General features: G+C 47.5%; 15 non-coding genes across 15 annotated transcripts; 10 read left to right on the top strand and 5 right to left on the bottom strand.

Annotated features, from left to right (window-relative positions):
- The first annotated feature begins 88 nt into the window (after positions 1-88).
- On the top strand, positions 89-160 carry Trnac-gca (transfer RNA cysteine (anticodon GCA)). Its single transcript has one exon. It is a non-coding gene; the product is annotated as a tRNA-Cys (tRNA).
- Positions 161-436: 276 nt separating this feature from the next.
- Trnaa-cgc (transfer RNA alanine (anticodon CGC)) lies at positions 437-508 on the bottom strand. The gene has a single exon. It is a non-coding gene; the product is annotated as a tRNA-Ala (tRNA).
- A 118-nt stretch (positions 509-626) lies between these two features.
- On the top strand, positions 627-698 carry Trnaw-cca (transfer RNA tryptophan (anticodon CCA)). Its single transcript has one exon. It is a non-coding gene; the product is annotated as a tRNA-Trp (tRNA).
- Positions 699-1,016: 318 nt separating this feature from the next.
- Positions 1,017-1,088, top strand: Trnac-gca (transfer RNA cysteine (anticodon GCA)). The gene has a single exon. It is a non-coding gene; the product is annotated as a tRNA-Cys (tRNA).
- A 276-nt stretch (positions 1,089-1,364) lies between these two features.
- Trnaa-cgc (transfer RNA alanine (anticodon CGC)) lies at positions 1,365-1,436 on the bottom strand. Its single transcript has one exon. It is a non-coding gene; the product is annotated as a tRNA-Ala (tRNA).
- A 118-nt stretch (positions 1,437-1,554) lies between these two features.
- Positions 1,555-1,626, top strand: Trnaw-cca (transfer RNA tryptophan (anticodon CCA)). Its single transcript has one exon. It is a non-coding gene; the product is annotated as a tRNA-Trp (tRNA).
- Positions 1,627-1,966: 340 nt separating this feature from the next.
- On the top strand, positions 1,967-2,038 carry Trnaa-cgc (transfer RNA alanine (anticodon CGC)). Its single transcript has one exon. It is a non-coding gene; the product is annotated as a tRNA-Ala (tRNA).
- A 5,769-nt stretch (positions 2,039-7,807) lies between these two features.
- Trnaa-cgc (transfer RNA alanine (anticodon CGC)) lies at positions 7,808-7,879 on the bottom strand. Its single transcript has one exon. It is a non-coding gene; the product is annotated as a tRNA-Ala (tRNA).
- Positions 7,880-7,997: 118 nt separating this feature from the next.
- On the top strand, positions 7,998-8,069 carry Trnaw-cca (transfer RNA tryptophan (anticodon CCA)). Its single transcript has one exon. It is a non-coding gene; the product is annotated as a tRNA-Trp (tRNA).
- Positions 8,070-19,613: 11,544 nt separating this feature from the next.
- On the top strand, positions 19,614-19,685 carry Trnaw-cca (transfer RNA tryptophan (anticodon CCA)). The gene has a single exon. It is a non-coding gene; the product is annotated as a tRNA-Trp (tRNA).
- A 318-nt stretch (positions 19,686-20,003) lies between these two features.
- On the top strand, positions 20,004-20,075 carry Trnac-gca (transfer RNA cysteine (anticodon GCA)). The gene has a single exon. It is a non-coding gene; the product is annotated as a tRNA-Cys (tRNA).
- Positions 20,076-20,351: 276 nt separating this feature from the next.
- Positions 20,352-20,423, bottom strand: Trnaa-cgc (transfer RNA alanine (anticodon CGC)). Its single transcript has one exon. It is a non-coding gene; the product is annotated as a tRNA-Ala (tRNA).
- Positions 20,424-20,541: 118 nt separating this feature from the next.
- On the top strand, positions 20,542-20,613 carry Trnaw-cca (transfer RNA tryptophan (anticodon CCA)). The gene has a single exon. It is a non-coding gene; the product is annotated as a tRNA-Trp (tRNA).
- Positions 20,614-21,275: 662 nt separating this feature from the next.
- Positions 21,276-21,346, bottom strand: Trnaa-cgc (transfer RNA alanine (anticodon CGC)). Its single transcript has one exon. It is a non-coding gene; the product is annotated as a tRNA-Ala (tRNA).
- Positions 21,347-21,464: 118 nt separating this feature from the next.
- Positions 21,465-21,536, top strand: Trnaw-cca (transfer RNA tryptophan (anticodon CCA)). The gene has a single exon. It is a non-coding gene; the product is annotated as a tRNA-Trp (tRNA).
- Positions 21,537-25,037: the final 3,501 nt, after the last annotated feature.

The raw sequence follows: 25,037 nt of genomic DNA, 5'->3' as shown, positions 1-25,037 counted from the left end.
TTACGCAATATTTTGCTTGATTAGACGTCTTTAGCCAGGCAGAGTATAATATTTTTCCTTAAGTTATGGGAACAGAAAGATCGTGAAAGGGGGTATAGCTCAGTCGTAGAGCATTCGACTGCAGATCGAGAGGTCCCCGGTTCAATCCCGGGTGCCCCCTTCATTTTTCAGTATCTCGAAAAAAACAAATGACGATTGTCGCGGTGAGTTGCAAATACATGTTTGAGATGCACCCTGCACGCCATATCGAAGGCTTTGGAGCAACATTTCAATGGGGGGGATCGCAGCCCAGGGTCTTGCAGGTCATCGTCCTCCCGCCATGAGGTCGAACTGTACGAAATCCACTTGCTTGGGGGAAGAATCTTGTACACTGAATTTTGTAGAATATGATGATAGGCAAAAGTTTTCATGTACTGCTGCACGGAGAAACAAAAATTGGAGGAGCTGGGATTTGAACCCAGGACTTTCTGCATGCGAAGCAGACACTCTACCACTGAGTTACACCCCCGCCAGAGCAATTACATCTGGGACGAGTGTCTCGTGGATCCTACTGTCATTATTTCTTAGGTTTGAACGGTACAGTAAGTGTTCGAGGAACCTATTCATGACAAGACCTAAGCAGCGTCGACTCCGTGGCGCAACGGTAGCGCGTCTGACTCCAGATCAGAAGGTTGCGTGTTCAAATCACGTCGGGGTCACAATGAAATTTTCGTTTACGAAAGCCATAGGCGAGTATGTCAGTTTAATCAGATACCAAACGATTACGGAGAACGGACGAACAGAACTTGCTTGAAAAAAGCTACTAGTGCAATTTTCGCGTTCTGACATTAAGGTGAAGGCGCCGACTCGCACTTTCTCCAGGCGCGAAGTGTCTAGTATTTTTGATATTTATATCGTTTAATGCTAATATATAACTGAGAGATAATGATTACGCAATATTTTGCTTGATTAGACGTCTTTAGCCAGGCAGAGTATAATATTTTTCCTTAAGTTATGGGAACAGAAAGATCGTGAAAGGGGGTATAGCTCAGTCGTAGAGCATTCGACTGCAGATCGAGAGGTCCCCGGTTCAATCCCGGGTGCCCCCTTCATTTTTCAGTATCTCGAAAAAAACAAATGACGATTGTCGCGGTGAGTTGCAAATACATGTTTGAGATGCACCCTGCACGCCATATCGAAGGCTTTGGAGCAACATTTCAATGGGGGGGATCGCAGCCCAGGGTCTTGCAGGTCATCGTCCTCCCGCCATGAGGTCGAACTGTACGAAATCCACTTGCTTGGGGGAAGAATCTTGTACACTGAATTTTGTAGAATATGATGATAGGCAAAAGTTTTCATGTACTGCTGCACGGAGAAACAAAAATTGGAGGAGCTGGGATTTGAACCCAGGACTTTCTGCATGCGAAGCAGACACTCTACCACTGAGTTACACCCCCGCCAGAGCAAGTACATCTGGGACGAGTGTCTCGTGGATCCTACTGTCATTATTTCTTAGGTTTGAACGGTACAGTAAGTGTTCGAGGAACCTATTCATGACAAGACCCAATCAGCGTCGACTCCGTGGCGCAACGGTAGCGCGTCTGACTCCAGATCAGAATGTTGCGTGTTCAAATCACGTCGGGGTCACAATGAAATTTTCGTTTACGAAAGCCATAGGCGAGTATGTCAGTTTAATCAGATACCAAACGATTACGGAGAACGGACGAACAGAACTTGCTTGAAAAAAGCTACTAGTGCAATTTTCGCGTTCTGACATTAAGGTGAAGGCGCCGACTCGCACTTTCTCCAGGCGCGAAGTGTCTAGTATTTTTGATATTTATATCGTTTAATGCTAATATATAACTGAGAGATAATGATTACGCAATATTTTGCTTGATTAGACGTCTTTAGCCAGGCAGAGTATAATATTGTTCCTTAAGTTATGGGAACAGAAAGATCGTGAAAGGGGGTATAGCTCAATCCTGGCGGGGGTGTAACTCAGTGGTAGAGTGTCTGCTTCGCATGCAGAAAGTCCTGGGTTCAAATCCCAGCTCCTCCAATTTTCAGTCCGCCTTTCGCCGCGGAGCAGCTCGGACTTGTTTACGTCTCGGCTGCGAACGGTCGCGGAAGAAGCGGTGTTTACACCGTAGTCACTCGCGTGTGTTACTGTTTGAATCGAACGCAATGGCACACAATTTCCGAAAAACCACGATACAGTTCACGTTCTGTAACGAGTATGCACGACCGAAGGCTTTCGAAATCGAACGTTTCTTGAGGGACGAAGTGCATCTTAATTACACGGAGATTATTGGAATTCATTTATCAATCGTGAGCAGCACTCTTTACGTAAAGCTGATTGACGACGCGGCATGCGATAGGATCATTGAAGCCGCCAAACGAGGATTCCAGTTCCGACACTCCGATGGTCATATTGGCGAAGTTTTAGTCGCGCATTCGGGCCTGGGCGTGCGTACGATTCGAATCTTCGAGCTGCCTTTCGAGGTACCGGAATCATTGGTCACTGAATCACTCCAGCAATATGGCAGAGTTATTAGTCATACGGCCGAACGCTGGGCAAGTTTTAGCACGTATCCAGTGCTCAATGGTGTCCGACAGGTGCGAATTGCCCTTACGAAACATGTGCCATCGTACATAAACATCGGCGGCTGTAGAGCTATTGTCATCTATGATGGACAGCCCCGGACATGTTCCGGGTGTGGTGGTGAAGGACATCTTCGATCAGCGTGTATGCAGAGGAGACTCGTGCAACTCCCCAGCGGAGACTTCCAGAATCCGACTACACCAACGTCACTGCCGATGACTTACGTGACGGCACTTCGCGGGGAGGTGACGCCGAGATCGGAGCGTACCATCGAACCGACGCCGCAGTTGATTGAGGCGCCTTCGGACACCACTGAAGAAGGAATGGCTCCGACCAACCTCCAATCTCAGACACTACAGGTGGCGCAGAAAGAGGATGACAGCATCCCAGTAGGCATGGAAGCTGAAGTGGAACGGCCCCAGGGCATTGTGGCGGCGGCGGGAACGCAGGAGATGCAAGATGCGCCAACACCAGAGGCCGAGGTTAGGGCCCGCAAACAACGCTCGCCAAAGCGGCGCAAGAAGCGCCGACTAAACTCTGCGGAGACGCTCCCTTCTCTTCTTGGGAGCCCAGACGAGTCTAACACAATGGACCTGTCTGACATGGAACCACAAGCTTCGGATGTCGCAGATCATATGAATTCGGACAGTGAAATGATGTCGTATCGTTCAGACGACGCATCCGCTCAGGGGCCTGCTACCCCTTCGGCGGTGGAGTTTACAGCTGCGAAAGAACAACAGATGTCACACATCAATGCCGCACAGGAAAATTTGGAGCCCACCAATAGTATCAGCTGGTATGAGCAGGAAGACGACATCACCGATGCGGACCATTCTATTGGTGGGGCCTTGCATCCGTCCGCATCTCAAGCAACCTAATGCCGCAGGGACACGTTCCTCGGGCGACCCTCGGCGGATGTGCAAAGGGACTATCGACACGGTGAAACTTTGTCATTTTAACATCATGTGGAGATGACAGCTACTCGACCCCAGGTATACAGAATAGGGACAGTGAATGTAAATACCATTAGATCGCCCGTGAAACAGCAGTTGTTTAGGGACATGATATACGCGTCGGATGTGGATATACTGATGGTGCAGGAAATTTACATTCCTGAGTTCCAGGAAGTACATGGATACATCTCCTACACCTCGCCGCACTCGAACAACGACAGTGGAACGGCGATATTGGTCCGGGACGGGATTCCGGTCCGAGACCTGGCTTATCTACCTTCGGCACGAGGACTGGCGATAACTGTTAATGGAATTCGCATTCTCAATGTTTATGCCCCTTCCGGCACAGACAACAGACGGGCGCGTGCGAGATTTTATTCGGAAGAGATTGTGCCCTTATTTACCGACAGATTCGATCATTTCATTATAGGTGGAGACTTCAATTGTGTTTTAGCCCAAAAAGACCAGACACCACATTACAATACCTGTCGTGAATTGCATGTGCTATGCCGGGATCTGGAGTTAAGCGACACCTGGGACATGATTCATAGGAACCGTGAGGGATATACTTTTTTTACCAGTCACTCAGCGAGCAGACTCGATCGAATATATGTTTCGGTTGGCCTACAGGATAAGGTGGTCGACGCGGAACGATGGCCTGCGGCATTTACTGATCATCTGGCTTACATTTGTACCATATCACTCCCTAGGCAAAGTGTGTGGAGAAGCCGCGGGACATGGAAGCTCAATTCGTCCCTTTTGGCGGACCCCGAATGTCGTCAGAGAGTCGAGGAGGTATGGGCCACATGTCAACGCCGTCTACCAACATATACCTCCGTGCTTCAATGGTGGCTGGAATGTACTAAGCCGGCACTAAGAAGAACTCTCATACAGTATGGTCGGGATAAGACGAGATGGCAAAGAGACACTCTTGATTATTATTACACCATGCTTCGTGAGCTGTCCTTCCAGGTGCCGTCTGCAGAACATCATGCGGAAGTTCATCGTGTCAAGGCACAAATCCTATCGATCACGCGACGACGACTAGGTGGCATCCCAATACGGGCGAGATGTCTTGACACCATCACTGGGGAACGTACATCGATGCACCATGTGTCGCAGGAACATAAGCGTTACCGCCGGGCATTGGTAACAGTGCTCCACGGTTTAGATGGCCGTCAACTGACAACACAACAGGCCATTGCAAATGAATTTTTAGAGCATTTCCGCCATCTCTATGCCGGTACACCGACGGACCGTCTGGTGGGGGACGAGATACTGCAACATCTGCAAACGACACTGACAGAGACGGATAAGGCAGCGCTTATGGAGCCATTCACAGAAGACGAAATAAAGGTGGCACTCACAAAAGGAGCGGCCCATAAATCACCGGGGCCAGATGGGATTACGCTAGAGTTTTATCGAGAATTCGTGGACATGATGATGCCACAGTTGGTGTCGATGTACAATGAGGCGATGAGTCCGAACATCCGCCTACCGTCAGATTTTGTGACGGGCTTTCTTCTTCCCATCCCGAAGATGGCGGGGAGTCGCAGTGTTAATCAATATCGGCCTCTCACTATGCTAAACACCGATTATAAAATTTTTGCACGGCTACTAGCGTCTCGTCTCAAGCTGGCGATATCCAGGACAATATCCCCTGATCAGGCTTGCCTAGGGGTGCGAAGCAACATCTCCTCGGCGTTAAGTGAATACCGTGACGTTATCGCCCTTGCGGAAACTTGTAAAATGCGAGCGGCGATGATATCTGTGGACTTCGATCGTGCGTTCGACAGGATAAACCTTGACTTCTTGGCGTCAGTCATGAGCCGAATGGAGATTCCACCTGTTTTCATCTCCATCATTATGAGGCTAATACGAGGGGCTACATCGAAGGTGATTGTAAACGGTCGGGAAGCGGGCTCGGTTCATATTAATAGCTCCGTCCGACAAGGGTGCCCACTCTCCATGATGCTGTTTGCGATAGCGCTTGAGCCGCTGATGTGTGTTATGAGGCGCTCACTTACTGGGATAGCGCTTAATGAGAACGCTTTCGTTTGTCGCGCTTATGCGGACGACCTGATCCTTCTTGTCAGATCAGGTCATGAAGTGCATCAGGTTGTTGAATACCTAGACTCTTACGGGACGGCAGCAGGCAGTGTCATTAACATGACGAAATCCAAAATTATGCACATTGGACGGGGTCTGGAAGACATACCGGGACCGTTTCAGACGGTGGAATCGCTGAGATGTCTGGGGATCACATTTACCCGTTCACTACGGCGGTCAGCGGCGGCGAGTTCTCGGCGGCTTCTGCAAAATGTTCGTATGGCGATACGGAACAACTCACTGAGAGCCTTTGACATGATCCAGCGTGTGGCATACACTAACGTTCACATAGCGTCACGACTGCCCCATTTAGCGCAGATCCTACCAATACCGAAGGGTATTGCAGACCGCCTCATGGCTGCCTTTGGTTACTATGTTAGTACTGGGATGTTGTTTAAGATCACATATGACACGTTAACGCTGCAATTCCGGAACGGTGGCCTCAACCTCACAAACGTGCGAAACAAAGCTCTGGCGCTTTACATGCGAGCGATGATACGAAATTGGCAACAACGAAAGCACACCATAACGTCAGCTCTGATAGAAGTACTTGTTCCGCCTTCGTACGAACCCCCTATTGCGGTGGGCAATATTTCGCCTTCTCTTGCACACATTGCCTCATTTCTTGTTGATTACAGTTCTGTTCGTCTGAAAGTACCTTCGACGAGAATACCCACGACTCGGGAGATCTATAGGTGCTTGATGGATCACCATGGCCGCAACATAATGGAATTCAAATACCCGTCGAGAACGTGGAACCACATTTGGTGTGCAGTGCATACTCCATTACTGTCAACAGCAGCGAGATCGATGTGGTACATTCTTATAAACCGTAAACTTGTGACCAGGAGTCGATTACATACAATTCATATGGTCGATTCTCCTCTTTGCACAAACTGTGGCCTGTTAGCAACGGAAGAACATGGTTTAGTGTGTGGCGCAGCGAGGGACGTCTGGATGCTGACGCGTCGAATATTGGCCTTCCTCCGGCGCACTAACTACACAGAAATCACATCGGATGTACTTTTTCTACCGGACAAGACCTTTTTTCCCAAACAAAAGACGTATGCGGTCAATTGGATCGCTGGACATGCGACGAAATATTTGTATTCGTACGATATTAAGTCCGTGATGGATTATTGGATGTATTTACAAGAACAACACGAGCTCATACGGAGTCATACGAAATACAGGACTTACTTTTCCAATTTTTTAGGAAGTGTTTTTCACAATCCGCCCGACAGCTGGGGTGTCCCAGAACTGCGAAGACTCCTGCAGCAGAACGACTAGAGACAATACTGCGCGGTTCAGTTGTATTGGCATACAGCACACTGAGAAGAAAACTGGCCCCTACATGGTCGACGCAGGAGAAATACATAAATATATGCCGCCCACAAAGGCAGAAATGGTTAAGATTATATGGCTGTCTGCCAGATTTATGATGCGACACCGCGTGCTGCAGGGATTGTGATGCAGATGATAACTTCATTTTCACTCCCGCCCGTGACTAGGATTGTCATTTACTTTATTCATGTTCCACAAAAAAAAGGGCGGCCTTTACGTTGATTTTCTGGTTTCCAAATTGTTTTTGCTTTGTTTTTGCTGTCTCGAACCTTTTCTTATCCCTAAGATAGTACAATTGTACGAATAAAGATTATTTGTTTACCCTGCCTTCCTGCTCCCAAAAAAAAGATAAGAAAAAATCCGCTTGGAATACGAATTTTTATTCTTTTATTGTCACTTTCATTTAACTTGTATGTAAATCTTATTTATGTATTTGTATTAAAAAAAAAAAAGCGGTACAGGTTAAAAAAAAAAAAAAAAAAAAAAGTCGTAGAGCATTCGACTGCAGATCGAGAGGTCCCCGGTTCAATCCCGGGTGCCCCCTTAATTTTTCAGTATCTCGAAAAAAACAAATGACGATTGTCGCGGTGAGTTGCAAATACATGTTTGAGATGCACCCTGCACGCCATATCGAAGGCTTTGGAGCAACATTTCAATGGGGGGGATCGCAGCCCAGGGTCTTGCAGGTCATCGTCCTCCCGCCATGAGGTCGAACTGTACGAAATCCACTTGCTTGGGGGAAGAATCTTGTACACTGAATTTTGTAGAATATGATGATAGGCAAAAGTTTTCATGTACTGCTGCACGGAGAAACAAAAATTGGAGGAGCTGGGATTTGAACCCAGGACTTTCTGCATGCGAAGCAGACACTCTACCACTGAGTTACACCCCCGCCAGAGCAAGTACATCTGGGACGAGTGTCTCGTGGATCCTACTGTCATTATTTCTTAGGTTTGAACGGTACAGTAAGTGTTCGAGGAAACTATTCAAGACAAGACCCAAGCAGCGTCGACTCCGTGGCGCAACGGTAGCGCGTCTGACTCCAGATCAGAAGGTTGCGTGTTCAAATCACGTCGGGGTCACAATGAAATTTTCGTTTACGAAAGCCATGGGCGAGTATGTCAGTTTAATCAGATACCAAACGATTACGGAGAACGGACGAACAGAACTTGCTTGAAAAAAGCTACTAGTGCAATTTTCGCGTTCTGACATTAAGGTGAAGGCGCCGACTCGCACTTTCTCCAGGCGCGAAGTGTCTAGTATTTTTGATATTTATATCGTTTAATGCTAATATATAACTGAGAGATAATGATTACGCAATATTTTGCTTGATTAGACGTCTTTAGCCAGGCAGAGTATAATATTGTTCCTTAAGTCAGTTCCGCTTTAGACGCCGTGCAGTGTGGACTTGCCTAGTCTTCCGCTCCGCCGTAGCGTTACGTATAGTGGACTATCGTTTTTGTTTACGTGTTGTGTTGCAACTTCTGAGAGTGTTTCTCCGTCGTTGTTTCGTACCTTGTGTTACTTTCTGTCCTTATTTCAGTGTTTTTTGTGTAGCGGTTTCGACCGCATATTTTGAAAATGTCGTCCCAGGTTATTCCTCATCAGGCTACAGTTAGTTTTGCTTTTGACAAGTCAACCCGCCATGTGCAACCTAGTTCTCTTGAGATTCATGATTGGTTGGTAGATACCTTTGGTGTTCATTCGGATCAGGTGCACACTGCTTATTTTGATACCGAACTGTATGTTTTCTTTGTTAAGTTTATGGACCCACTTCAGGTTGATAAAATTCTTTCTAAATACGGTCATCAAGTTCTCTTTCGGCATCGGGATGATTCTGTAAGTACCGTGCTGCTTTCCAATGCTTCCATTACGTACACCAGTGTTCGTGTTTACAACCTTCCACCGGAGGTGGATAATGTCTATCTTAAGGAGGGTCTACAGAAGTATGGTGATGTAAAGAGCATTCGCCTTGAACGCTGGTCAAGCCAACATCGCCTGCAATGTTACAGTGGTATTCGTTCAGTCGAAATGCACGTTAAGCAGAATATTCCATCTCACCTGCAGATCGGTGGATATCGTGTCCATGTAACGTATAGTGGTCAGGTTGGCACCTGTTTTTTGTGCAATGAAAGTGGTCACGTGCGTACCGACTGTCCGCGGAGAGTTTTTGTTTTAAAAAATTCTCTCGAACAGCGTCGCAAGTTAACGGTCGCTGACCTCGTTGCAGGTGGTTCTGCTCTTGGTGTAGCACAGTCCAGTGGTAGTAGCGCCCCGCCACAGGTTTTGCGCACCCCTGACACAGAATTTCCTCCTTTGCGTGCTAACTCTGATATTGTTCCGTCTGTCCCTCAGGTGGGTGTGCCACTTTTGAATAATAAGAGGCGTCGCCCACACGATGGAAATAGTACGGATGAGGATCTCCCTGAGATGCCCCAGTCCGAGCGACCGGCATCCTCCGAGCCACTGTGTACTGTAGCTGCTCCCTGCCCTCCTGAGGTAGCGGTTCCGGTGGCGGCTGCTGGCGCCCCTCCGGCCTCCGACGCAGCTTCTCTCGAGTCGGGTCGTCGGTCGGGCCTGTTGGCGCCGTCTTCCGAACCGACTTCGATGTCACAACAAGTGGAGCCGCGACAACTTCCTGCTTCGCTGCCCCATACCTCTGCCAGCGGAGCTGCTCCGCTTCCTTCCAACTCTGCGGCCTCGGACCTTCCTGCTCACGTTTCGCCTCCCTGCAGTCCTTGTTTGCTGGAAGCTAGTGCAGGTGTTGACCATTCCGTTTTGTCGGATGTTTCCCCCGCGACCCCGGATCCCGCATGTGGACCGGCGCGGGTGGTGTCGGATACAGAACTTGACCCTCCTACGTCACCGGCGGCTGAAGCTTCCTTGCCCGTCAGCCGACGCAAGTTACGCGTTCAGCCGAACGTTAATGCTGTTCGTAAAAAACCGAAACGTAAGGGATCCGCGGAACGGGGTAGCAGTCCCCCTCCCTCGGAAGCCTCCGTCACCCCTGCTATGGACTGTGACGCTGGTGCGTCGGTGTAGGTGATTTGTTTTCTCGCTTTTCTCTCTATGGTTCAAGCATACACCTTTCTTACCTTAAATGTTAACCGTATTGAGTCCGACGTTCGCATTGCCTCTTTGCGGCAGTTTATTTACGACGCCTGTGCGGACGTAGTGTTTTTGCAGGAAGTGTTGTTTTCTGATCTCTCTCTACCTGGATTTCAAACTGTTTTTAATGTCGCGCCGGAATATTCAACAGGAACTGCTCTTTTTTTTCGAGAGGGCATTCCTATTACTGACATTGAATTCCTTGACTCTGGCCGTGGGATTGGTTGTCGTCTTTTTGATCTCCGCCTCGTTGTTTTGTATGCCCCCTCTGGTTCGGGTCACACTGTGGCTCGATCGCGCTTTTATAAAGAAGAGCTTATTTATCTTTTGCGCCAGAGTCCTCGGAGTCTCCTGCTCGGAGGCGATTTTAATTGTGTTTTACGCCCTGAAGACCAGTCCCCCAATTTTAATTATTGCCGTGATTTACATGACATAGTACGTACGATGCATCTGCGTGATGTTTGGGAACACAAATATCCAACCCTGGTGAAATATACGTTTTTTACCGCGTCCTCATGCAGTAGACTCGACAGATTCTATTTATCTGATTTTTTATGTGATAAAATTCTTTCTGTCGATGTTATTCCTACTAGTTTTTCTGACCATTGTGCTTTTACTGCAACTGTAAATCTTAGTCACCAACCTGCAAAACTTTATCGTTCCCAGTGGATGTTAAATGTTTCCCACCTTGCCGACAGTGATATGGATGATGTTATAAGCGGCGTGTGGGAGCGATGTCTTCGCTCTGTCCCGCGATACCCCTCCTTGCTGGTTTGGTGGACTGCGTTTGCCAAGCCCAAGATTCGTCAGACTTTGATTTTTTACTGTGCTGCAAGGGCGCGTGATTTTAAGAACACGCATGAATATTACTACTCTGTCCTGCGTGAACTATATGACGCGGCGGGTACCTCTCCTCTGCGGATCCATGATGTTCGTCGTATTAAAGCCAAGCTCTTGAGCCTTAAACGACGACAGATGGATGGTCTGCGAGTTAAGTCGAAACCTCACTCTCTTGTTGAAGGTGAACTGACATCCTTGTACCACCTGCTACGGCATCAGACTCGTCGTCGTCGCTCCTTCATCTCTTCTCTTACGGTGGATGATGGACGACAGCTTATTGCACAGGAGGAAATGATTCGTGCTCTTCACCAATATTACACTAGTCTCTATTCTGCCGATGATTCTGGTGAGTCTCTTTCGGAAGATGTCTTTGGGGATCTAACTGCGACGATCGCGCCTGACGCGAACGGCGAATTTCTCCGGGAGTTCCAGGTAGATGATGTTTTCGATTTTATTGCTCGCTCTCCGTCCAGTAAATCGCCGGGTCCAGACGGCCTGCCTAAAGAATTTTATCTCTCTTTTTGGCCTCTTTTGGGTGGCATTTTTACGCAGATTTTAAATGAGATTGTCAGGGGGATGGATGTGCCTGCCGATTTTAAAGTAGGGAAAATTGTTTTAATTCCGAAGTCCTCTGGTCGTTTATCTGCTGCCAATCTTCGTCCGCTCACATTGCTGAATTTTGACTACAAGACAGCTGCTAGAGCGCTCAACAGCCGGTTGTCTTCTCTGCTTCGGGGTGTGATTGGTGGACATCAATGTTGTTTTCATGATAGATCTATTCTGACACCAATAGCTGAATATCGGGATGTTGTCACGGTTGCGGCGGTTACAAACGTACATTGTGCCTTTGCCTTCCTTGATTTTTATAAGGCTTTTGATCACGTCAGTCATGTGTTTTTAGATCGTGTTTTAGGTACAATAGGTTTTAACGCTTCATCACGTGGTGTTCTTGGCAATTTGTATAGGGGAATAACAGCTCGGGTGTCAGTCAATGGGCAGCTGACGCCGCCCATTGCTATCCGCCGCGGAGTGCCTCAGGGTAGTCCGCTCTCTATGTCTTTATTCGTATTGTCCCTGGAACCGCTGCTTCGGACTATTGCTCTCAAGCTTCAGGGTATGTCCCTCTCTGGTGGGAAGCTCTCTGTTAAGGCATATGCGGATGATGTCGTTGTTCTCCTCCGTCAACGTGATGATATCCCGTTGTTAAAAGGGGCAGTTGATGCATACTGTCGTGTCTCTGGAGCGCGTCTCAATCAGGGTAAATGTAAGTTCCTTGATATTCGAGGATTTCGCGATGCTGACGTCCCTTGGGCCACTTTTGTCGATCGCCATACGTCCTTGGGGGATATCATTGATCGGTGTCCTCTAAAAATGGCGGCTCTCAATTGGAAATCTGTCACCGAGAAGATACAGGGGGCTCTGATGGTCCATGAGCAGCGCTCTGCTACCATTTTGCACAAAGTCAGAATTTTAGACACCTACGTTTTATGTAAAGCTTATTATGTTGCTCAGCTGTTCCCACTTCCCATGATGGTGGCGAAAAGGTTGCGCCAATTGTCTAGCAGGTTTATATGGAAGGGCCATCTATTCAAGTTACGTTACGAGGTAATGACGAAACCGCGTATCTCCGGAGGCTTGGGCCTCTCTGACATTACTCACAAGGCGTCTGCTTTGTACGTCCGCCGAACGACTCTAATTGTTACGCAAGAAGTGACTTCAATTACATCCAGGCTTTTTACTGTTGTGCGTCCGGCGAGCCTTGCTCCACCTGTCGATGTCGGACGCCTAAATTTTAAGTTGAAACACATTCGGGAATTTTACATTGCGGTGAGTTACCTCGGTGACGTTTTCTTGCGGCGACCGGTGCCAACGACCAAGGGCTTGATTGCCCGCTGGGAGGGGCTGGCCGGTCCCAATCCAATAGAACTGGCGTCTCCACCTGTGTCCTGGAGGAACGTCTGGAAGAATGTTAGTCTGCCGATCCACTCTATGGCCGTGGCGTCCACGTGGTATAGGGTAATAAATAATTTGGTTCCCACCAATGTACGACTGCACCGTATTGGTCTTTCTGACACGGACACCTGTACTCGGTGCGGTCTCGTGGATACCCTTGAACATCGATTCACCTGCTGTGGGCACCTTGCTAATTGGCGTTGGCTCAGGAAACAACTTGCTTTTGTCACTAGGTCTGCTGAAGCCGCTTATACTATTGACATCATCGTCCGGCCCGATTCTTCCTTTTTTCCGCGAACGAAGCTCCATACCGTCATGTGGTTGATTGGCCATTTCGTACATTTTGTCAACAGTTGTCATGAAGAGGATGGACACCTAGCGTTTCGGCAGTACATGCTTACTGCTTACTGGCAGCGCTTGCGATTGCCAGGCCTCCGAGATGATTTTGCCAATATGCTTAGCCTGACATTTGAAAGAGAGGGTGTTGGCTAAGGTCACCTGTGTGAGCCATTTTCTTTTATACTGTTTCTGGATTTGCCGCCTTTATGTATGTTTCTTCTCTACACCAGGACTGAAGTTTTTCGTGTTTTTAATCTTTATTTCAGTAAGCAGTCTACATTATATAGTCATGTTTTAGGATTTTAATTTCAGTAGTGTACTTCTTTTGAAGTGGCTGTGTTGTGGATGTTCCTTAATATTTTTTTCAATAGATATATTTGTTAGAGGAATAATAATTACGCATTCATTTTCTCATAATGTGCTGAGACTGAATTGCAGGCATTTAAAAAAAAAAAAAAAAGTCGTAGAGCATTCGACTGCAGATCGAGAGGTCCCCGGTTCAATCCCGGGTGCTCCCTTCATTTTTCAGTATCTCGAAAAAACAAATGACGATTGTCGCGGTGAGTTGCAAATACATGTTTGAGATGCACCCTGCACGCCATATCGAAGGCTTTGGAGCAACATTTCAATGGGGGGGATCGCAGCCCAGGGTCTTGCAGGTCATCGTCCTCCCGCCATGAGGTCGAACTGTACGAAATCCACTTGCTTGGGGGAAGAATCTTGTACACTGAATTTTGTAGAATATGATGATAGGCAAAAGTTTTCATGTACTGCTGCACGGAGAAACAAAAATTGGAGGAGCTGGGATTTGAACCCAGGACTTTCTGCATGCGAAGCAGACACTCTACCACTTTTTTTTTTTTTTTTTTTTTTTTTTTTTTTAAAAACGAAACCCGTAACCTTCTATGAAAATAAATTGGAATGGTGAAAAAGACAACGAAAAGACTTCGCCCTTGGGCATAGTAGAAGTGCTGCTCGAAGAATAAACGTAACATAAACACAGCTTCGTATCTCACTCAATGAAAGGTCCTGTAGCCAGTGTCCAGCGAGTCATTGAAGGCCGCAGTGTGAGGGGGAGTCCGGACGCAACACAGAAGCAGTGGGGCCTCGTCGCGGCACTACTGGTGTCCCGCGGCCCGGCCTCACCCCTTCACACTCAGTTGACCTATCCGATACCCATGCGATGAAACGCTATTTTAAGCATATTGCCGAAGAGTTTCCCATGATTCGGGTACGTACATGTTTTGGCAAATTCGATATCCATAAAAATCTTGAATTCCAAATAATTGTCACCGCCAAAATTATTAAAGACGTAGCTGGAATAGGTACCCATCAACCACAAAACTGCATTGTTTTTCGTCTGCGGATAAAAATGCACATCAGGACGAGACAGTAGTGCTGACGAAACATTGGCGGTTGTAGTCCTGGTAATAAGAGCTATTTTTTGTCGAAGCCAAACCCAGTTCTGGAGACGGTCCCCGCAGGTGTAACGGTGGATAACTGTATCCGTCAGTTGGCAGCGACGACAGAGAGGGGTGTCACTGAGCCCGATTTTATGTAACCTCTCGTTCGTGCTAACCACATCATTGATGGCTTTGTACCAGGCAGTGCGAGCACCGGAACTGAGGACACGGGAACTGACATTGCGCCATACAATATCCCAGTTCATGCCACCGAGCTTCGTTGCCAAAGGATTCGTTCCTTCGTGTTGTCTCCAGTCCGCTATTATGGCTTGTGCAGTTAAACGTTGCGAGTTTATGACCTCTTTACCGATGTAGCTCCGTGAAAGGTAATAATCTCTGATATGTTTTAGCCGATAACTGATGGGCTGAATATTCAGCGGTGGGTCAAGACTTTGCGGCCTGACGGCAGTGAATAATTGCGCTGTAATGCCGGAAGGATCATTGTTAATTATAGCGGTCGTCCTTGTAACATAGAGAGCCATCGCTTTCACCTTGATATCTACTAATCCCATCCCTCCATTCTGGGGGTGGAGTGTCGCAGTTTTGGCAGACACGCGAAAAATTTCCCCTCTCCAAATAAAATTGGTCACCTTCGACATAATTTGCTTAGCAATGACTGCAGGCAGTGGCAGGAGCTGCGCCGTGTAGAAGGCTTTGGATAAAATACAGGAGTTGGCCAGATGAATCCGATCAAATTGATTGAGGCTTCTGTGGGAATTGTCAATGAGAGCACCGTTAAGTTTACGCACTATTTCCCTCCAGTTTGCCGCCGCCATCTTTAAAGAGGACGCCGTCAATATGATGCCGAGAGCCTTGTGGACGCTGACTTCCTGAGCGTAGCCAACTCGCAAATGCTGGAGGCCGCAGAGGTTAATAAATTTACTTTTCTTGTCATTCAATTTAGCCCCCGACGCCAAACAGTATTGCTGGAGGTGAGCCGCTAAAGTGGTGACATCATTCTCATTGCGGACAACCACACCCACATCGTCGGCTTAGGCGCCTACGACAGTTTTTTCTCCTGAAAGTGTTAGCCCTGTGAGTTTTGCCTGCAGTTGGAGTAACAGAGGTTCGAGTGAAAGAACAAAAAGGAACATGGACAAAGGGCTGCCTTGTGGAATCCCTCTGTTGACTGGAATCGGTTGGGTTAGTTGCGAGTTGACAGAAAGCCTTGCGTTGATCCCTAGTGCCATGTTTGTGATCATGTCAATCGCGTTCTGCAAGAAACCGAATCTTTTCATGGTTTCAAGGAGGTACTCGTGAGCGACGAGGTCAAAGGCTTTAAAAAAGTCCAGAAAGATCAGCCCACACTTCACGTTACTGGCGTTCGTTAACGCAATGATATCCCGGTAAAAAGCGGCCGTTTGCAATACAGTTCTCCCGAAGGCACATGTCTGCTGACGTCCAATGAATTTAGCAGTGAGGGGCATCATTCGCGTGTTGATTGCACGGGCGACTATTTTATAATCGGAGTTTAACAATGAAATGGGGCGGAAGTTGGCGATATTTTTGGTACCTCTGCCTTTAGGGATAAGCACAATTGTGCATTCCTTAAAGGCAAGTAGTAGAGGCTTCCCTTGAAAAACTTCGTTCACTAATTGGGTGATTTTGTCCCTGATGATGTGCCAATACCTCCTGTAAAATTCAATGGGTAATCCGTCAGGACCAGGGGACTTCCTGATCGGCGAGTGGCAGACAATCTCCAAAACATCTTTATTACTAAATTCTAATGAAATTGTGTCATTGTCTTCTCTAGTTATAGTAGAGGAAATGGCACTAAACAGTTCGTCATAGCAGCCGTCATGAGTAGCCGCTGACGTGTAGGTGTCAACAAAATAGTCGTGTAGTGCCTTGATAATCTCTCGCTGGGTGTCGACAGTCGGGCCATCACCGAGTTCAGGGCCTCAATAAAAGTCCTCCTTCTGTTCTTAGCATGTTTGACAAGGTGGTATAGAGCGGCTGTTTCATCGTCCCTGACCGACTTCACTTTAGATTTGATCTTAAGACCTTCCAGTTGCATCCTCTTAAGATTGATTAATTTCGCCTTTATTTTTCGAATGTCGTCTATTCTGGTGTGCGCGGCGTCGGCTCTATCACAGAGGTCGCGTAAGACAGTGTAGTAGAACTCCATCGTCTTCTTTATCGCGGCTGCTCTTTCAATACCGAAGAATATAACAACTTTTCGCAGTTTGGGTTTTGCATGCTGAGTCCACCACGCTATGGTGCTACGAAAGTTTGTGGTAGTGCGCAAGCACTGCTCCCAAGCGCGTCGCACCGCCGCCTCTAGGTCAGCATCCGTTAATAAGGAGACGTTCAAGTTCCATTGATTTTTATACCAACGCGTTGGTTGTGGCAGCAAATTCAGGCACGCAACGACACCACTGTGATCAGAGAAGCTGGAGGGTATTGTTTCAATTTGTAACAAGACATTCTCTAAAACGTCGGAAACATAAATCCTGTCAATTCTGCTGCAGGAATTCGCGACGATGTGTGTGAATCGTACCAAGGTCGGGTACCTAATTTCCCACGCGTCTTTCAGTTTGAGGTCGGTCACGAGACGCTTTAATTCAGGCGAATAATTAAAATTCGGGGACTGATCTTTCTGGGATAAAACACAATTAAAATCACCTCCAATGATAACACGTTCGGGATTTTTCCGTAACAAATAGATGATTTGTTCCTTAAAAAAGTTTGCTCGTTCCGCCCTATAGGTACTGCCAGAAGGCGGGTACAAGTTAATGATGGTGACGCCAAAAACGGTGACACCCACACCTCTACCGGAATCTAACTTGTCAACCTGAGTGGCGGGAATGTCTTCTCTAAGTAAGATGGCAGTCCCCACGTTCGAGTCGGGGGAAAAATTTGTAATAGCAACAAAACCAGGAAGAGTTAAGTGTGGCATGGCCACCTCCTGCAAAAGAGCGATATCTGTTCCCGACTCATAGAGATATTGTTTTAAGGCACTCAGTTTCACCTCCGACCGGATTTTATTAATATTTAATGTCGTGATCGTATAGGCCTGCGACATTATGACAGTACGTGGAAGAGGCGGAAGGAGCAAATATCTTTAAAGGGCAACATCTTCATGCCATTCCATATTTGTGGCAGGAAATTCGTGTCTGTGACGTCACTGAGTTGTAGTCGTGCGTCTTTGTTCTTACTCTTTTTACGCACAGCATTTACATTAGGCTGCACTCGGATCCTGGGGCGGACACTGTGGAGCACCTCTGCAGCTGGCGGCGTGGGAGGGTCGTGGGTGATGTCAAGCTGCTCTCCCGGCACATCCCGCGAAGGGATGGCACGCGGCGACACCGCCGGCGAGCGAGCAGCTGAACTATCACTCGCACTATCAGCCTGTTTGGCAACATTCTCTGCCCGCAGCTGTTTGTTGTCACCGACAGACCCGGACAGCTGTGTTTGTATTATTTCCTGGAGTTGTTGACATTCCCCTTGTTGTGAGTCCTGAACCGAAGCGGCTGCCACGTGATGTGTACCGTTTGCGCTCAGAGATGTTTGTATACCACCATCACAGGCCTTTGTGTGTGTACTGCCTGCAGGAATGTGAGCCACACGTACAGGTTGGTCGGCCGGTGTTGGCTGTCGCGGAAGTTCTAAGGCACTAGCCAGCGGTAACTGCTTAACTTCCACGGAAGTATCGGCACTTGAAATTGTGGGAGGAGAAGCGTCCACAATAGCCTCACCGATGGGAGCTTTCGCTTCCGAGCCGGATTCCTGATCGTCCTTTTTCGCGGTCTCATGCGCACTAGAGGTGTCGTTATCAGAGCCACTGCTGTCACAAGTCCTGCGCCTCTTATTGGTCGCGGCATCGAGTTTTGCAGGGGGCAACGCACCTTTTTCTCTCCGAACCAGAACCGGAAACTCCTCAGAGCGAATTTCCTGTTGCTGTTCCGAAGGCATTTCAGAACTAGGGAGCCCAATCTCTGTCATCGGCTTGGCTGCCACTACATCCGCCAAAGTAAGCCTTTTACGCTGCTGGAGGGAATTCTTTAACACAAACATGCGCCTGGGGCAGTCTTGACGCAAGTGACCACTCTCATTACAGATATGACAGGTCGGTGTTTGGCCAATGTAAGTAACGTGAGCCTTATAGTCACAAACAAGTATATGGGATGGAATATTTTGCTTGACATGCATTTCTACAGATCGAACGCCACTGTAACATTGCAACCTATGTTGACTTGACCACCGTTCATGTCGAATCTGTTTAACGTCACCGAATTTGGACAGTACCTCCTTTAGATAACAATTTTCTACTTCAGGGGGTAAGTTGAAAATACGCACGTTCGTGTAGTCTACATCGGCATTGGAAATTAGCACTGTACTTACAGAGTCGTCCCGGTGTCGGAAAATAGCACTTCCTCCGTGCTTCGTCATGATCTTCTCCAGTAATACAGGATTCAGTAATTTAACAAAGAAACAATACTGCTCGGTATCATAATAGGCGGTGTGCACTTGGTCAGATGTAATCCCAATAACATCAACGATCCAATCATGTATCTCCAGTGAACTCGGTTGCACAGATCGGGTGGACTTGTCGAAATCAAAACGGAGTGTACACTTTCGCGGAAATAACCTGGACATTGCAGCAGATAGCGAGCGGTAAACCCGCTACAATAATACCGCAACAAAAATACAAATGGAAAACGATATAAACTGCAGAAGAACACAACACTTGCAAACAGAAATATGAGTGTAAACACGCCTTGTGAACACGCGGCGGAGCGGAGCACTGATACGTCCGACCGGCACGATGTCGCAAGCGCGACTGACCACTGAGTTACACCCCCGCCAGAGCAAGTACATCTGGGACGAGTGTCTCGTGGATCCTACTGTCATTATTTCTTAGGTTTGAACGGTACAGTAAGTGTTCGAGGAACCTATTCATGACAAGACCTAAGCAGCGTCGACTCCGTGGCGCAATGGTAGCGCGTCTGACTCCAGATCAGAAGGTTGCGTGTTCAAATCACGTCGGGGTCACAATGAAATTTTCGTTTACGAAAGCCATAGGCGAGTATGTCAGTTTAATCAGATACCAAACGATTACGGAGAACGGACGAACAGAACTTGCTTGAAAAAAGCTACTAGTGCAATTTTCGCGTTCTGACATTAAGGTGAAGGCGCCGACTCGCACTTTCTCCAGGCGCGAAGTGTCTAGTATTTTTTATATTTATATCGTTTAATGCTAATATATAACTGAGAGATAATGATTACGCAATATTTTGCTTGATTAGACGTCTTTAGCCAGGCAGAGTATAATATTGTTCCTTAAGTTATGGGAACAGAAAGATCGTGAAAGGGGGTATAGCTCAGTCGTAGAGCATTCGACTGCAGATCGAGAGGTCCCCGGTTCAATCCCGGGTGCCCCCTTCATTTTTCAGTATCTCGAAAAAAACAAATGACGATTGTCGCGGTGAGTTGCAAATACATGTTTGAGATGCACCCTGCACGCCATATCGAAGGCTTTGGAGCAACATTTCAATGGGGGGGATCGCAGCCCAGGGTCTTGCAGGTCATCGTCCTCCCGCCATGAGGTCGAACTGTACGAAATCCACTTGCTTGGGGGAAGAATCTTGTACACTGAATTTTGTAGAATATGATGATAGGCAAAAGTTTTCATGTACTGCTGCACGGAGAAACAAAAATTGGAGGAGCTGGGATTTGAACCCAGGACTTCCTGCATGCGAAGCAGACACTCTACCACTGAGTTACACCCCCGCCAAAGCAAGTACATCTGGGACGAGTGTCTCGTGGATCCTACTGTCATTATTTCTTAGGTTTGAACGGTACAGTAAGTGTTCGAGGAAACTATTCATTACAAGACCTAAGCAGCGTCGACTCCGTGGCGCAACGGTAGCGCGTCTGACTCCAGATCAGAAGGTTGCGTGTTCAAACCACGTCGGGGTCACAATGAAATTTTCGTTTACGAAAGCCATAGGCGAGTATGTCAGTTTAATCAGATACCAAACGATTACGGAGAACGGACGAACAGAACTTGCTTGAAAAATGCTACTAGTGCAATTTTCGCGTTCTGACATTAAGGTGAAGGCGCCGACTCGCACTTTCTCCAGGCGCGAAGTGTCTAGTATTTTTGATATTTATATCGTTTAATGCTAATATATAACTGAGAGATAATGATTACGCAATATTTTGCTTGATTAGACGTCTTTAGCCAGGCAGAGTATAATATTGTTCCTTAAGTTATGGGAACAGAAAGATCGTGAAAGGGGGTATAGCTCAGTCGTAGAGCATTCGACTGCAGATCGAGAGGTCCCCGGTTCAATCCCGGGTGCAAGTTCATTTTTCAGTATCTCGAAAAAAACAAATGACGATTGTCGCGGTGAGTTGCAAATACATGTTTGAGATGCACCCTGCACGCCATATCGAAGGCTTTGGAGCAACATTTCAATGGGGGGGATCGCAGCCCAGGGTCTTGCAGGTCATCGTCCTCCCGCCATGAGGTCGAACTGTACGAAATCCAATTGCTTGGGGGAAGAATATTGTACACTGAATTTTGTAGAATATGATGATAGGCAAAAGTTTTCATGTACTGCTGCACGGAGAAACAAAAGTTGGAGCTGGGATTTGAACCCAGTACTTTCTGCATGCGAAGCAGACACTCTACCACTGAGTTACACCCCGCCAGAGCAAGTACATCTGGGACGAGTGTCTCGTGGATCCTACTGTCATTATTTCTTAGGTTTGAACGGTACAGTAAGTGTTCGAGGAACCTATTCATGACAAGACCTAAGCAGCGTCGACTCCGTGGCGCAACGGTAGCGCGTCTGACTCCAGATCAGAAGGTTACGTGTTCAAATCACGTCGGGGTCACAATGAAATTTTCGTTTACGAAAGCCATAGGCGAGTATGTCAGTTTAATCAGATACCAAACGATTACGGAGAACGGACGAACAGAACTTGCTTGAAAAAAGCTACTAGTGCAATTTTCGCGTTCCGACATTAAGGTGAAGGCGCCGACTCGCACTTTCTCCAGGCGCGAAGTGTCTAGTATTTTTGATATTTATATCGTTTAATGCTAATATATAACTGAGAGATAATGATTACGCAATATTTTGCTTGATTAGACGTCTTTAGCCAGGCAGAGTATAATATTGTTCCTTAAGTTATGGGAACAGAAAGATCGTGAAAGGGGGTATAGCTCAGTCGTAGTCTGGCCTGGGCGGCCGTGCCGTGCGGATGTGGTGTGTTTACGTCGCCGCTGCTGTTGGCCGAGCGCTGTTTGTGGTGAGTTAAACGCTGTAGAGCGTTTCTCTTCTATCTGTCGACGATTCGCTCTTGAAGTGGTAATGGCTGAATTAGTACGAAAAGATACGTTGAAATTTGTCTTCGACAACCATTTCGCGAGACCTACCTCATTTGAAATAGAGAGATTTCTTGAGGAGACAGTAAAGTTAACGGGTGATGATATTATTGGCATTCATTCATCGATCTGTAGTAGTACGGTGTATTTGAAGCTCAGGAGTGCGACTAAATGTGACCAAGTTGTTGAATCCTGTGGAGGTACTTTCAAGTTTAAGCATTCTGATGGCAATGTGGGCGAGGTTCAAGTTTCTCATGCTGATTTTGGTGTGAGGACCGTTCGCGTTTTCGAACTGCCATTTGAGATATCTGCTGAACAAATTAATTCCGTTTTGAAGCCTTATGGAACTATCATTAGTAATGTTGCCGAGCGGTGGTCCTCTGCACATAAATTTCAAGTTTTAAATGGTGTTCGACAGATCAAAATCGATATGGTCAAGCATATCCCGTCTTATGTCAGTGTCTGTGGCTACAGAGCTATCGTGATATACGAGGGGCAACCGCGAACATGCGCGGGTTGTGGTTCTGCAAGACACGTTCGTGCTCAGTGCCTGCAAAGGCGCGTAACACAAATACCGACCGGAGAGGCAGGAGTCCCACACGCCATGTCACAGCTACCGCTGACATACGTTGCGGCGGTGCGCACGATCTCGTCCACGACCAAAGCGACCGAGAGACCTGCTTCCGAGGGCGACTTAATTGACTGTCAAATGGCCATCACCGAACCGGAAGCCGGCCAGGAGGTCATCGTTCCTGCACAACCAGCACAACAAGACCATTGCCCCTCAGCCGATGTTGCGCGTAACAGCTCTGCGGCAGGCTCCCTGAACATCACTGTCGCTGGTGAGAACCATTCAGCGGCTGGTCTCGACGGTATAGTAGCAGCAGATAGACAAATCGAGAATCATACCAAGGACACTAAGAAGCGCAGGATTGCTCACCAGGGAGCGGCCGAAACTGCCCCTGTCATGCGAGACAAGATCAAACAGGTGAGACAAAAAATGACCGACGTACCACCAGCACCACAGGACGGTAATCGCAAACCGTTGAAGAAGTCGCGGACAGGAGCATCATCCGACAGTGGCACTGACGACCTTGTGTTCTCCGCGTCTACACGGCCGACTCCAAAGAGTGACATAGTACCTGAGCCGCAACCTACAGACGCTTGCCCACGACTCAAGGAGACCCGAAACGACACTCGTTCCCCACTCTGGGCTGATGATCACGACGATGAGGATCAAGATCAAGACATGACGGAAGACAATGCTGCACCGGACCTTAGACTTAGCGGAGGGGACTCTAACCAACAGCGACGCCCCTCCTCACGAGGAACGGGCACTGATGATGACGCAGATTTCTATTAACTGAACATGCGATCATTAGCAGAGACAAACTATATCTAGATCCGTAGGACGATAGGCAGTCAGTTCTTTTACACACTTACGTTCAAGCAAATTTGGCGGGCTTACAAGCTTACCGGATTGCAACATTAAATATTAATAAGATCCGGAGTGCACTGAATTTGCGGAATCTCCAGGACGTTGTCTATGCAGCCGACATCGATATCGTATTGTTACAAGAAGTGACAGATATTGACCTAGAGCACATACCGGGCTATAACGCTATTGTTAACCCCAGTAGCAATAACGAACTTGGAACGGCTATATTATATAAAGAAGGTATACTAATCCGCAACGTTGAGAAACTACCCAACTGTAGAGGTATAGCTGGCACCGTCAATGACACCCGAATCATTAATCTCTATGCACCTTCCGGATCTGGTAACAGACAGCGGCGAGCCGTCTTCTTCAAAGAAGAGATAGTTCCACTGTTCGGAACGGGTCATGATCACATAATATTTGCCGGGGATTTTAACTGTGTTATCCGTCCGAAAGACCAAACGCCGAACTTTACTAAATCACTGGAGCTTGAAACCATCATCACTGAGTTGGGACTTATTGACACGTGGGAACATCAGCATGGTGACGCGCCCGGTTTCACACACGTCACTAGCCATTCTGCGAGCCGTTTAGACCGGATCTATACAACAGCTGGTTTGAAGTCCAATGTCCTACACTCCGAAATCTGGCCCACCATATTTTCTGATCATGCCGCGTATATTTGTACCATCAATTTGGCGAAACAAGGCACCTACAAAGCCAGGGGACAGTGGAAACTTAATGTTGCTCATTTATTAGATCCGGCGTGCCGCGTAGCATTTAACAATACGTGGGACGATTGTGAAAAACGTTTCCCGCAGTACAACTCGCCGCTCATTTGGTGGATCAAGTGCGCCAAACCTGCTATAACGAACACCTTGAAACGCTACTCTCGCGAGAAGGCTGCCTGGCAAAAGGCAACTGTGGAATTTTATTTTCAGTGCCTCCGTGACTTGCATAAGCCGGATTGACGATAATAGACAATTATGCACAAATTAAACGAATACAAGCAAAACTATTGACTTTAAAACGACAACAACTTCAGGGTTGCCGCATTAGGACTCGTTTGCAAAACACCGTTCCGAACGAAGCGACCTCCATGTATCATGTGATACACGAAAATAAACGGAACATTAGGAAAATAATTACTAAACTGACAACTACTGATGGTCGGTTCTTGACCAAACAGTGCGAGATCAAGGACGAAATCTACAAGCATTATACAGAATTGTTGGCCACCACACCAACGGATGACGTGGCGCAAAGGGAAGTCATCGACGGGATAACAGGTAGACTCAGTTCGGATGAAGCCGGCACCCTCACTACCGCTATAACGGAGGACGAAGTGGTGGACGCCATACTGAGAGGTCCAAAGAACAAATCACCTGGACCTGATGGACTACCTGCCGAACTGTATCAAATTTTTCGACAAAAAATGGCGACGAAGCTGACGTGCATATGCAATGAACTCATGAATCCCAGTGCCCCCCTCCCAGAAGAGTTATGTGAGGGGACGGTGGTCCTGGTCCCCAAAAAGCCAGGAGGCAAGGGAATTGGTAATCTTCGACCTATC

This window comes from Schistocerca serialis, chromosome 4, assembly GCF_023864345.2.
Source record: "Schistocerca serialis cubense isolate TAMUIC-IGC-003099 chromosome 4, iqSchSeri2.2, whole genome shotgun sequence".
Lineage (NCBI taxonomy): Eukaryota > Metazoa > Arthropoda > Insecta > Orthoptera > Acrididae > Schistocerca > Schistocerca serialis.
Note: the sequence above shows the minus strand (reverse complement) of the source record. Positions and strands in the feature narration are given on the sequence as shown.